The 10,012-nt window shown below is 44.6% G+C and overlaps 1 protein-coding gene across 1 annotated transcript in view; it reads right to left on the bottom strand.

Annotated features, from left to right (window-relative positions):
* Positions 1–10,012, bottom strand: part of HOMER2 (homer scaffold protein 2) — a 110,735-nt gene that overhangs the window by 90,713 nt on the left and 10,010 nt on the right. The window lies entirely within an intron of this gene.

The following is a 10,012-nucleotide window of genomic DNA, read 5'->3' on the forward strand; positions in this document are numbered from 1 at the left end:
TACACTGAGGATTTTTGCACTTGTATAGCAACATCAGTGTAGCTGCACAACCACAAACTCTGAATGTAGATGTGCTGCACTGGTGCAAACAGTAGCCTGCACTGGAAAGAAGAGTAAACCACACTAGTGCAAGTCAGTTTTCACTTTGGTGCAATGCATCTGCACTAGGGGTTTTCACAAATGCAGCTACCCTGAGGTAACTACACCAGTGCCAAAATCCCAAATGTAGACAAGCCCATGCTAAGGCTTTCCTGTTTCCCTCTCTACCAACTCTTTTTTTAAAAGCCATTTTAATGTTTCTGAAAGATGTATAATCCTGGGGTGAAATTCTGGGCCCCAGGAGTTTTCCCATTCATTCAATGGAGATAGGAATTTACCCCTAGAGATTACAGTTCTCTGAGCCTGATTCTCCACTGGTCTGCTCTTTGTGTAAGTTATTTATATCTGTGCAAAGTGTGTGTAAAATGCTCAATATCAGAATGGCAGGAGTTCGGGCCCACTTTGCACAGATGCAAATGACTATGCAAGATGCAAGGCTATGGACAATCAGATCCACTATTCACATAAGACAGGGTGGGCAAACTTTTTGGCCCGAGGGCCACATCGGGGTTGCCAAACTGTATGGAGGGCCGGGTAGGGAAGGCTGTGCCTCCCCAAACAGCCTGGCCCCTGCCCCCTCACTGCCCCTGTCAGAACCCCCAACCCATCCAACTGCCCCTGCTCCTGGTCCTGACCACCCCCTCTCAGAACCTCCTGCCTCTAACTGCCCCCCAGGAACCCCACCCCCTATCCAACCCCACCCGCTCCTTCTCCCCTAACCGCCCCCCCGGGACTCCACCCCCTATCCAACCCACCCTGCTCCCTGTCCCCTGACTGCCCTATCCACACCCCGGCCCCCTGACAGGCCCCCCCCAGGACTCCCATGCCTATCCAAACCCCCCGTTCCCCATCCCCTGACCGTCCCCCCCCCCCGAACCTCTGCCCCATCCAACCACCCCTTGCTCCCTGTCCCATGACTGCCCCCCAGGATCCCCTGCCCCTTATCCAACCCCTCCCCCCCCTGCTCCCTGCCCCCTTACCAGCCGGAGCCAGCCACGTTGCCCGGCAGGAGCTTGCAGCCGCACCACCCACAGCATTGCGGCACAGTGAGCTGAGGCTGCAGGGGAGGTGCTGGGGGCTAGCCTCCCCGGCCAGGAGCTCAAAGGCCAAGCAGGACCATCCCAAGGGCCATAGTTTGCCCACCTCTGACATAAGAGGCGCAGTATAGGTAGTAAGGTCTCCACAGCACCCACCAGCATGCCTCTATTCTGATCTAAAAACGACATCCCAAATCAGAGAGTAATTCAGATTCAATATCTACTCTATCCTCAGTCCCTTTGTTGAGGCTGCCAATAAGAACACCACCTGGGATGACATTTGATGCAAACTGGACTTGTGAGAACTGACAGGCCCTGAACCAAAACCACCAGTTCACTTCCCATAGGCCAGTGAGCCATCAGATCACTCATTACCAGCTTGGGCTGGATTTGAGCACACACTGACGTTCCTTCTCCATCAAAGGAAGTCTAGATGTGGCTCCTTCAAGAGCCACTCCATGCTGCTCTGTCATTTGGCCAGAGAACACTGCTCAAGAGTGATGCAAGGTGCTCTCTCCGACATCGATGGATGGCCCAATCTAGTTCCTAATGAAGTAAAAAAAAAAAAAAAAGTCTCCAATTGACTTTAGTTGGAGCTAAACTAGGGCCAAAGTGAATTTCCGCTGCAATACCCTACTAACGTGGCACAGCAGCACCAATATAATTAAGATTGCTTCACTACATCAGTGTAAAGGTTGACATTTCTAAGCCTCTAAAATTGACATGCTTGGTCGGATTCCTTTTAAATCTGGTGTGCCCCCGGAGGATGCAGGATCAGGTGGGTGTCCCAAGCTTGGGGTCATTTGAGTTAGGGGTTGTGAAGATAAGAGGCATTTTTTAAAGTTTCTAGGTGGGTTTTTGCGTGTGCAGAGCGAGGGATCAAACTATTAGTGATATGCAGGTCAAAGTTGTCTCAATCTGTCTATTTTTACCCCAGGTAGTTCATGGCACACACTAAATCTTTGGGGGATCCAAATTGAGAATGGTATTTAAGAACATGTTCACTTCTTCACTTGCACAGATGTGCAGTCTGGAGGGATTACAGTGTCCATATACAATAAAGAAAAAAAAGCCACATGAAAAGGTTTCTATGCGGCCCCTTTATGCTTGCCTGGGTAGATCAGGGAAATGTGTCAACTCATGTTGCTTGCTACAAGTTGTCTCTGTTATAATGTGTTATTTATGGGGAGGTTTACTGTGAACACAGCAGAATAATCATCAGGCAGCGTAACCAAAATTTCTGTTATATCGGGTGGGTAGGAGCCAGAAACAGATGACTGTGTGGAGAGGTGTGGCGGAAGGCCTGGGAGTACGGGAAGAGGGGTTGCAGCTGCGGAGGGGACAGGAAATTAGGACAATTAGTAGGCAAGCCTTGGATTGCTTGTTTGAGAAAATCTGTATTTTACTAGCCTCCAGGTGGGGGGAAGGGGGAAAATGGTTCCTTCCTTACCTCAATGCAGATTAATGTGGTGTTTCCAAGGAGACGTAGTGGAAAGTTTTGGAACCCACAGCACGGGCACCTTGACTATTGAGGGGAAAGAAATATGTGTAATGCCAAGGTTGCCAACATGTGGATCCTGTGGGATTCTTGGATCACAAGGTTGCAAAAGTTTGTGGGAGAGCAAGGAGTAGACCATGACATGGAGATTCCATGGAGATTCCACCCAAACGACCCTGTAGTGAGCAGAGTGGTGGCCTGCACTGGCATCAAGTTTTGCTCACTCTGCAATGCCTAACCCGCTGACTTTTTTTAGAACATGCCACTTCCCTCCATTCTGCTGGCATTCTTTAAGATGTTATGATCTACTGGACATTGTAGTGATTCACTTGGGTGGAAATGATTTGGGCCTTATTCCTGGCATACACTTCATACAGATTTGGACTGCATCAGAGATCTGTGTCCAGGAACTGATAGTTTTCTTGGATTTGGCTGAGCATCTGAATAACTGCTACAGCAACAATATGAAAGCTATTAAGTGCTGGAAGAACATTAATCATTGGAGAATTCACTGGAGGGTTCTGGTCTGGCTGACCAGCAATTTTTACTGTATGCCATAGAAACAAGCTCTGATACCTCACTGTTTCTTGGAAGTGGAGTACATCTATTGAATAAAGATCTGAGGATCTTTCTCTCAAAATGTAAAACTGTCAGCATTTTGGAACAGAAACCAGTTTGTGATTTCTCTCACATGCTCTGCCACAAACTCTACCCTCCAACCATAAGAACGGCCAGACTAATCAGACCAAAGCTCCATCTAGCCCAGTATCCTGTCTTCTGACAGTGGCCGATGCTTCAGAGGAAATGATCACAACAATTATCGAGTGATCTATCCCCTGCTGCCCACATGCTGGCAGTCAGATATGAGGAACGCCCAGAGCATGGGGTTGCACCCCATAGCATCTCTTGGCTAATAGCCACTGATGGATCTCTCTTCCATGAACTTATCTAGTTCTTTTTTGAACCCCATAGTTTTGGCCTTCACAACATCCCAGGCAATGAGTTCAGCAGGTTGACTGTGCATTGTGTGAAGTACTTCCTTTGGTTTGTTTTAAACCTGCTGCCTATTAATTTCATTGGGTGACCTCTGATTCTTGTATTATGTGAAAGAGTAAAACAACACTTCCTTATTCACTCTCTCCACAGCATTCATGATTTTATAGACCACTATCATATGCCCCCTGAGTGGTGTCTTGTCCAAGCTGAAAAGTCCCAGTCTTTTTCATCTCTCCTCATACGGAAGCTGTTCCGTACCCCTAATAATTTTTGTTGCCCTTTTCTGTAACTTTTCAATTTATATCTTTTTACAACCTATTCACTCTCACCCACAGGATTCCATCCAACACTATTAAAGGACAACAAGGAAAGAAGAAGAAGGTGGCTGCCCGTGCCACTTCCCTCCATTCTGCTGGCATTCTTTAATCAGTTAAAGAACAATTTAGGAGAAAGATGTAAGAGCATATTGCTAGCAGAGGGCAAAAAGGCAGATCACTTCACAGTGTCCTTAAAACGTCATCACATAATGGAAAAAAAACAGGACCAAATTGTACCCTCTTACAGATGTACCAACAAGACTGGGAGAGATGTCAAAAACTAGATGAGCGTTGCCTGTTGGAGTTTCCAGCTAGTTATCCTCTGAAGTGGGAGGGGGCTTTTGAGGAGCAGGAAAAGGGCAAGAGGTACCATATCCCAACCTCACAAAACCAGGGGATCTTCAGGGAACCAGAATTTACATTAAGTCCCATTGATGGTAGACCCATGTAGAGATGGGGAAATTATTATTTTCTGAAATGGCCAGACAACCAAAAAATCAGTTGTTTCAGGTTGACCCAAAACAAAACAAAATTCAAAATATATGGTGATTAAGAGTCGAAAAAATTGTTTGGGGTTGAAAAAAACATTTCATTTAGATTGAGAATTTTTTATACTTAACATTTTAATGAAATTGAAGGAAATTTAAAATGAAAATTTTTTTCAAATCAAAATCAAATGGTTTCATTTCAAAAATGTAGAAACAGAACATTTTGAATTTTTCAGAGCATTTTTGAAAAGTACTTTTTCCTGCACAAAACAATTTGGTGAAATTGATACAAAGTCACAAAATGTTTTGATTGACCCAAATCTGCACATTTTGCACACAAAAAATTGGTTGAAAAATTTCACCCAGCTCTAGACATCAACCCTCTTACTCCTCCGACCTCCTCAGCCATGGCAGTATGGCTCTCTCCACTGGCCAGACACCCCAGACTCTCTCTCCCAGATGGGTGCAGGCATGGAGCCCATATTAATACAGCTTCAAGCAGCATTACTTAGGCACAGATATCTGCTTGAATATCAGTGGACTTTGGAGAGGAGCATACTGTGAAGAATAGCTCCCTCCTGAATAAATGCAACCTGGCCTCCATTCACCTCCACAGCCCCACTGATCTCAGTCCACAAAGAGTTTCAACAGAGGGACTGCCACAAGGTTCCAGAGGTGGGGGAAGAAAGAAGAATTGGCACTCTTCCTTCCTGCTTCACCCCTACGCAAAATCCAACCCCTCAGTCCGCAGAAGTGGGTATAACAAGTAGTTCCATATTAACTAAACTACATTAATTCACACAATAATACAATTCACCATTTATTTTGTATGTTCATTTTTTGCATTTAATTTGTATGGTGTTTCCTTGTGGTGTGTTTTAATATTTGGATGGTTAATTTTCATTTTGATACAAATGCTTTATTAAAAAGGGCTTTAAAATTATGTTTCATTGCTAATAGGTGTTTAGACTAGTTGAATTTTAATCCAACAAATATGAACAACATCTTCAACGGCAAAGAATCGATGTACAACTCTAATCCAAACTGGGTATTTGCCACTTCTCTACTAACGAGCAACATTTTGTAATTGAGGGATATGAAAAATTAAAGGGAACTGCAAGTGTATTGTGGAAATTAAAATGGTAAAAAGAGTCTTAGCTACATTTTCCCCTTTCTGTAATCTAATTCCTTTTAAAATCATTTTAATAAATAAAACTGCCATCTTTACAATAGCATGTTAGCTTTTGTTGTTAAAAAAAATTGAGGTCAAATTGAAACAGGTATTCTTTGTTAGATTAGCAGATATAGCTCAGAAATCTGAGCAACTGATGAGCTAGCCGTTTTCTTTGTTTGTTAGTTCTTTGCTGAAGTGTGAAAAGACATAACTCAGGATGTATGTTTTAGATTTAAAAAAAAAAAGTCTTGGAAATTGGAAGTCTGATATACAGTGTTTTGGGAATAGTTAACATTTATTGGCCAGACTATTGAGATAATAGTACCACAGCTGTAGGACTGCAAGGGTGGGGAGTTAGCCCTGGGGAAAAAAGAACTATTTTTCTTCAACATAAGCAACATTAGCGCCAGATCCAAAGCCCATGGAAATCAACAAGACTTGACTTTGCATTGACTTTGGAGTCAAGCTCTCTTTGTTTAGGAGACATTTTATACAAGAGCAGCATTCTCATGACTAGCTGAATATACATTTTTAGTAATTTTGTAAAATTTGGAAAAAGTATTGCAGTATAGTAAGCTGAACTGCATCATCACATGCTTCTTTAGAGCTCTCATTTCACAGGAGATTTACACGAATGACCTGAATAACTAGTTTTACACAGTTCAGGTAGCTGTCAGTTTTCATACTTCTGTACTGTTACTCAGTGCCAAACCCAGGGACAGTACATATTAATAATGGCCAACCACACAAAAACTATTTTAAGTGCTGAGCCAAATTCTTCCCACACTTTACACTTGAGGAACTAGAGGTGGAGGATCCAGGTGGCGAGATGGGGCTAGTACCCTCGCAATCAAAATATTGGGGGAGCAGACAATGTGTGTTTCAACCACCACCACCCCCAGGTTTTTTGCCCTCACACTACCTCACAGAGGTGAGAGTGGGACCCAGAGGAAGGGCTGGAGCGGCCATGGTGGCAGCACACAAGATCAGGATGGCAGGAAATAAAACCTCTGCTCTACCCACCTTCCAGACACTCTGGCAAGACACTGGATCAGGGAGGGGCAGGAGCATGTGCACCGGCCGCCAGGGCGGGGGACAAGGCTCTAGCACCTGATCAAGTCTCAGTAGCTCCCTTCATTCCCCTTCCTACCCATCCCTCCCCCATTCACAGCAAGCTTCCACCTGCTGTGTGGAGCCTCCATACAATCCTGACTAGGTCCCATGTAAATTTATCAAAACCTGCCATGTTACTGGATGTAGCCGGAACAACTAGTGCCTGAAGCACTTAAAGTTTGTTCTTGAACCACAGACAGAACTGAAAAGTATTCTCAAACCAGACTGTCTATAACCCTGATAAACAGCAAGGCAATTCTTTGCACTTTTATATTGGAAAAATGTACGTCTCAAAGCACTTTACAAAAATGGATAAGCATTAATATGTCCAGTATCAGGGGGTAGCCGTGCTAGTCTGTATCCACAAAAAAACAACAAGGAGTCCGGTGGCACCTTAAAGGCTAAGATTTATTTGGGCATAAGCTTCCGTGGGTAAAAAACCATTTCTTCAGATCCATGGAGTGAAAATTACAGATGCAGGCATTATATAATGACACATGAAGCAAAGGGAGTTACCTCACAAGTGGAGAACCAGTCCCTATTCAAGCCCAAAATTTGCTGGACTGGGAGTGGCTGGCTCATTACAAAAGCAGCTTTACCTCTCCTGGAATTGACACCTCCTCATCTATTATTGGGAGTGGACTACATCCACCCTGATCGAATTGGCCCTGTCAACACTGGTTCTCCACTTGTGAGGTAACTCCCTTTGCTTCATGTGTCATTATATAATGCCTGCATCTGTAATTTTCACTCCATGCATCTGAAGAAGTGGGGTTTTACCCACGAAAGCTTATGCCCAAATAAATCTGTTAGTCTTTAAGGTGCCACCGGACTCCTTGTCATTAATATGTCCATTTTCCAGATGGAGAAATTGAGAAACAGAGCTGTTAAATGATTTGCTCAAGGTCACTCAATATGCCAGTGACAGAACTGGGAATAAAATCAAAGTATCTTCACTCCCAAGCCTGTGTTTATTTCACTAGACCTGCATTTCCTAAATTGTGGATTGTGACCCCCTAGGGTTTCACAAGACCATTTTGCTTTGACCCACAAAACCCCCTGTCCTGAGCGAAGTAACTGCTGTCCCACAGAGCTGAGTAAGCTCGGCTCCCAACTGCAGGCATTAGAACCTAGCCCCAGGTGCATGGAGTCGCAGAGCCACTCAGGTTTGGGCTGGCCCTTCTGATGCGGGGGGCGCGGCGAAGGGAAATGAACAGGCCAGATCTGAGTGGCCAGAGGCCAGGTTGCAATGCCCAGAGCAGGGAGCTGAGCCCAGCCAGCCCTTCAGGACAAGAGCCACAAAAGCACCACTGAGCGTGAACGCAAAGTGGGCTCAGTCTGCAATTCCCCCACTCCCCTGGGCCTCCCAGAACTTGGAACTTTCATTCCACCCAGGCCCAATGGGCATTGCAGCATGAAAAAGTTCGGGAACCACTGCTAAAGCAGCTGTGGCATAGTGCATTATTTGTAACATGGTTCAATCCTGTCTACGCTACAAAAGTGAACTGAAGTGTATCTGTGAGAGGCCCTACTACGGTATAACTATATCCATGACAGTGGGTTTTGATAATATAGATGGAATCTTCAGCCCACAAACACTATGAAAACATAGAATTGGGGGCTTGATTCACCTCTTACGAGATAAGCCTGAAGTAACTTCACTGGCGTAAACTGAGATGCATTGGTGTAAGAATGGGTGGAGAATCAGGCACACTGGTGAAGTCACCTTGTATTTACGTAGGCTTGTGGAAGAATAAACTCAAGTCTTCGCTCTTAGGTTGGTTGCAACATGTCAGAGGTAGTTTATTCTCAAGCAATTGCAAAAGGGGGAGAGTACACAATGGCAGGTCTCCCAAAAGATAAACAATTAAGGCTAGCATTTATACCTTTTGTTACATCCAGTAATGATCAACAACTGCATTTTGTTTATACATATTCCTTCCTGATATCTTACTTTTCTCAGCAGTTCTTGCTATAGTCTGCGTTCCATTCTTATCTAACACAAGGTCAAAGCAACCTCTCTTACAGTTCTTTTCCACTCACCCAGGCCCTGCCTGGAAGTCTCGCGTTATTAGCCTGACTCTTGCTCTTCCTAGAAGAATAAGATGTCTGCGCTTTTTTCCACTTCCACACTCCCCCGTGTTGTGTTTCCAGCACAACTATCAATCTTAAACCTCCATTTTCATTAAACCTTGTATTGCAGACTCTGCATCAGATGCTTCAACCTCATGGGTTTTGATTGGACGCAATGACAATGCATGGTTAGTATGGACATGAAAACTGTTATTATTACGTCTTTTACAACAACAACATAATCCTAAACTAAACAACAATAAAAGCAGTAATATTCCCTTGGTAATAATATGATGGGGTTGTTATACAGTTTTAGTCACAAAGCACAGTACATCATTCTTAGTACATAAATAAAGAATTATACACTGGCAGGAACCAAAAAAAAAGCCAATGTTATGTGGTAACCAGGGTAAGCCAATGTGTGGCTTAGGTCAGACCTATGTGAGTTGAGGGGTTGTGGTGACGCCCTCAGATTAGAACACAGGTGTATTCAGTCCGGACGGAGGAGTTGTGGTGATGCCCTCAGGGTTAAAAAAAAGACAACCAAAAACAAAATAAAAAACTGATGCATTGTGGTATGAAGGAACAGAGGCCTTGGGTGTGAGAGAGGGTGAATGAGGGTCACAGGAAGACACCCAGAGCTCTCTGCGAAGCCCACAAGCTCGTGACTGGAGATGTCTCTAATGCAAGCCCTGTGACCGCACCTAATGGACTAGTAAAAGGTCCTGACCAAGGCAGGCCGACTGCATGGCATGACTGGGAAGGGGCCTGTCTGAGTCTAGGGTTGTGTGACCCTATCCTTTTCCTGTCCTCGGACAGTCCATGTCCGTTTTCTTGACATCTTTCCTCCCTCTCTCCTCCCCACCTGAAGGCAGGTTATGAGCCACTGACTGGTCTGACCATCTCACCGAAAGAAATCGGAGTAAGTGGTGTTGTTCTCTCTGAGACAAGACGACGCTCTTTGCAAAAGGGGGGGTAGGAAGGTCGTGGACATCCTCGATAAACCTTTCCTGTGTAAGTGACCCGAGTGGAAAATAGGAGGTGGTGTGATAATTTTAGCTTCATGAGCCGCTACCTCAGCAGACAGGGCACTCCTGTGTGATTGGAAAATGGGTGGGGGTCAGTTTAAGACTGTTCCTGTGCCACTGAAGGGCACACCTGCTTATTATATGTATGTGTATTATAGTTCTAGGATTTGTAGGGATTTAGAAAATTGG

This window comes from Caretta caretta, chromosome 10 (assembly GCF_965140235.1).
Source record: "Caretta caretta isolate rCarCar2 chromosome 10, rCarCar1.hap1, whole genome shotgun sequence".
Taxonomy (NCBI): domain Eukaryota; kingdom Metazoa; phylum Chordata; order Testudines; family Cheloniidae; genus Caretta; species Caretta caretta.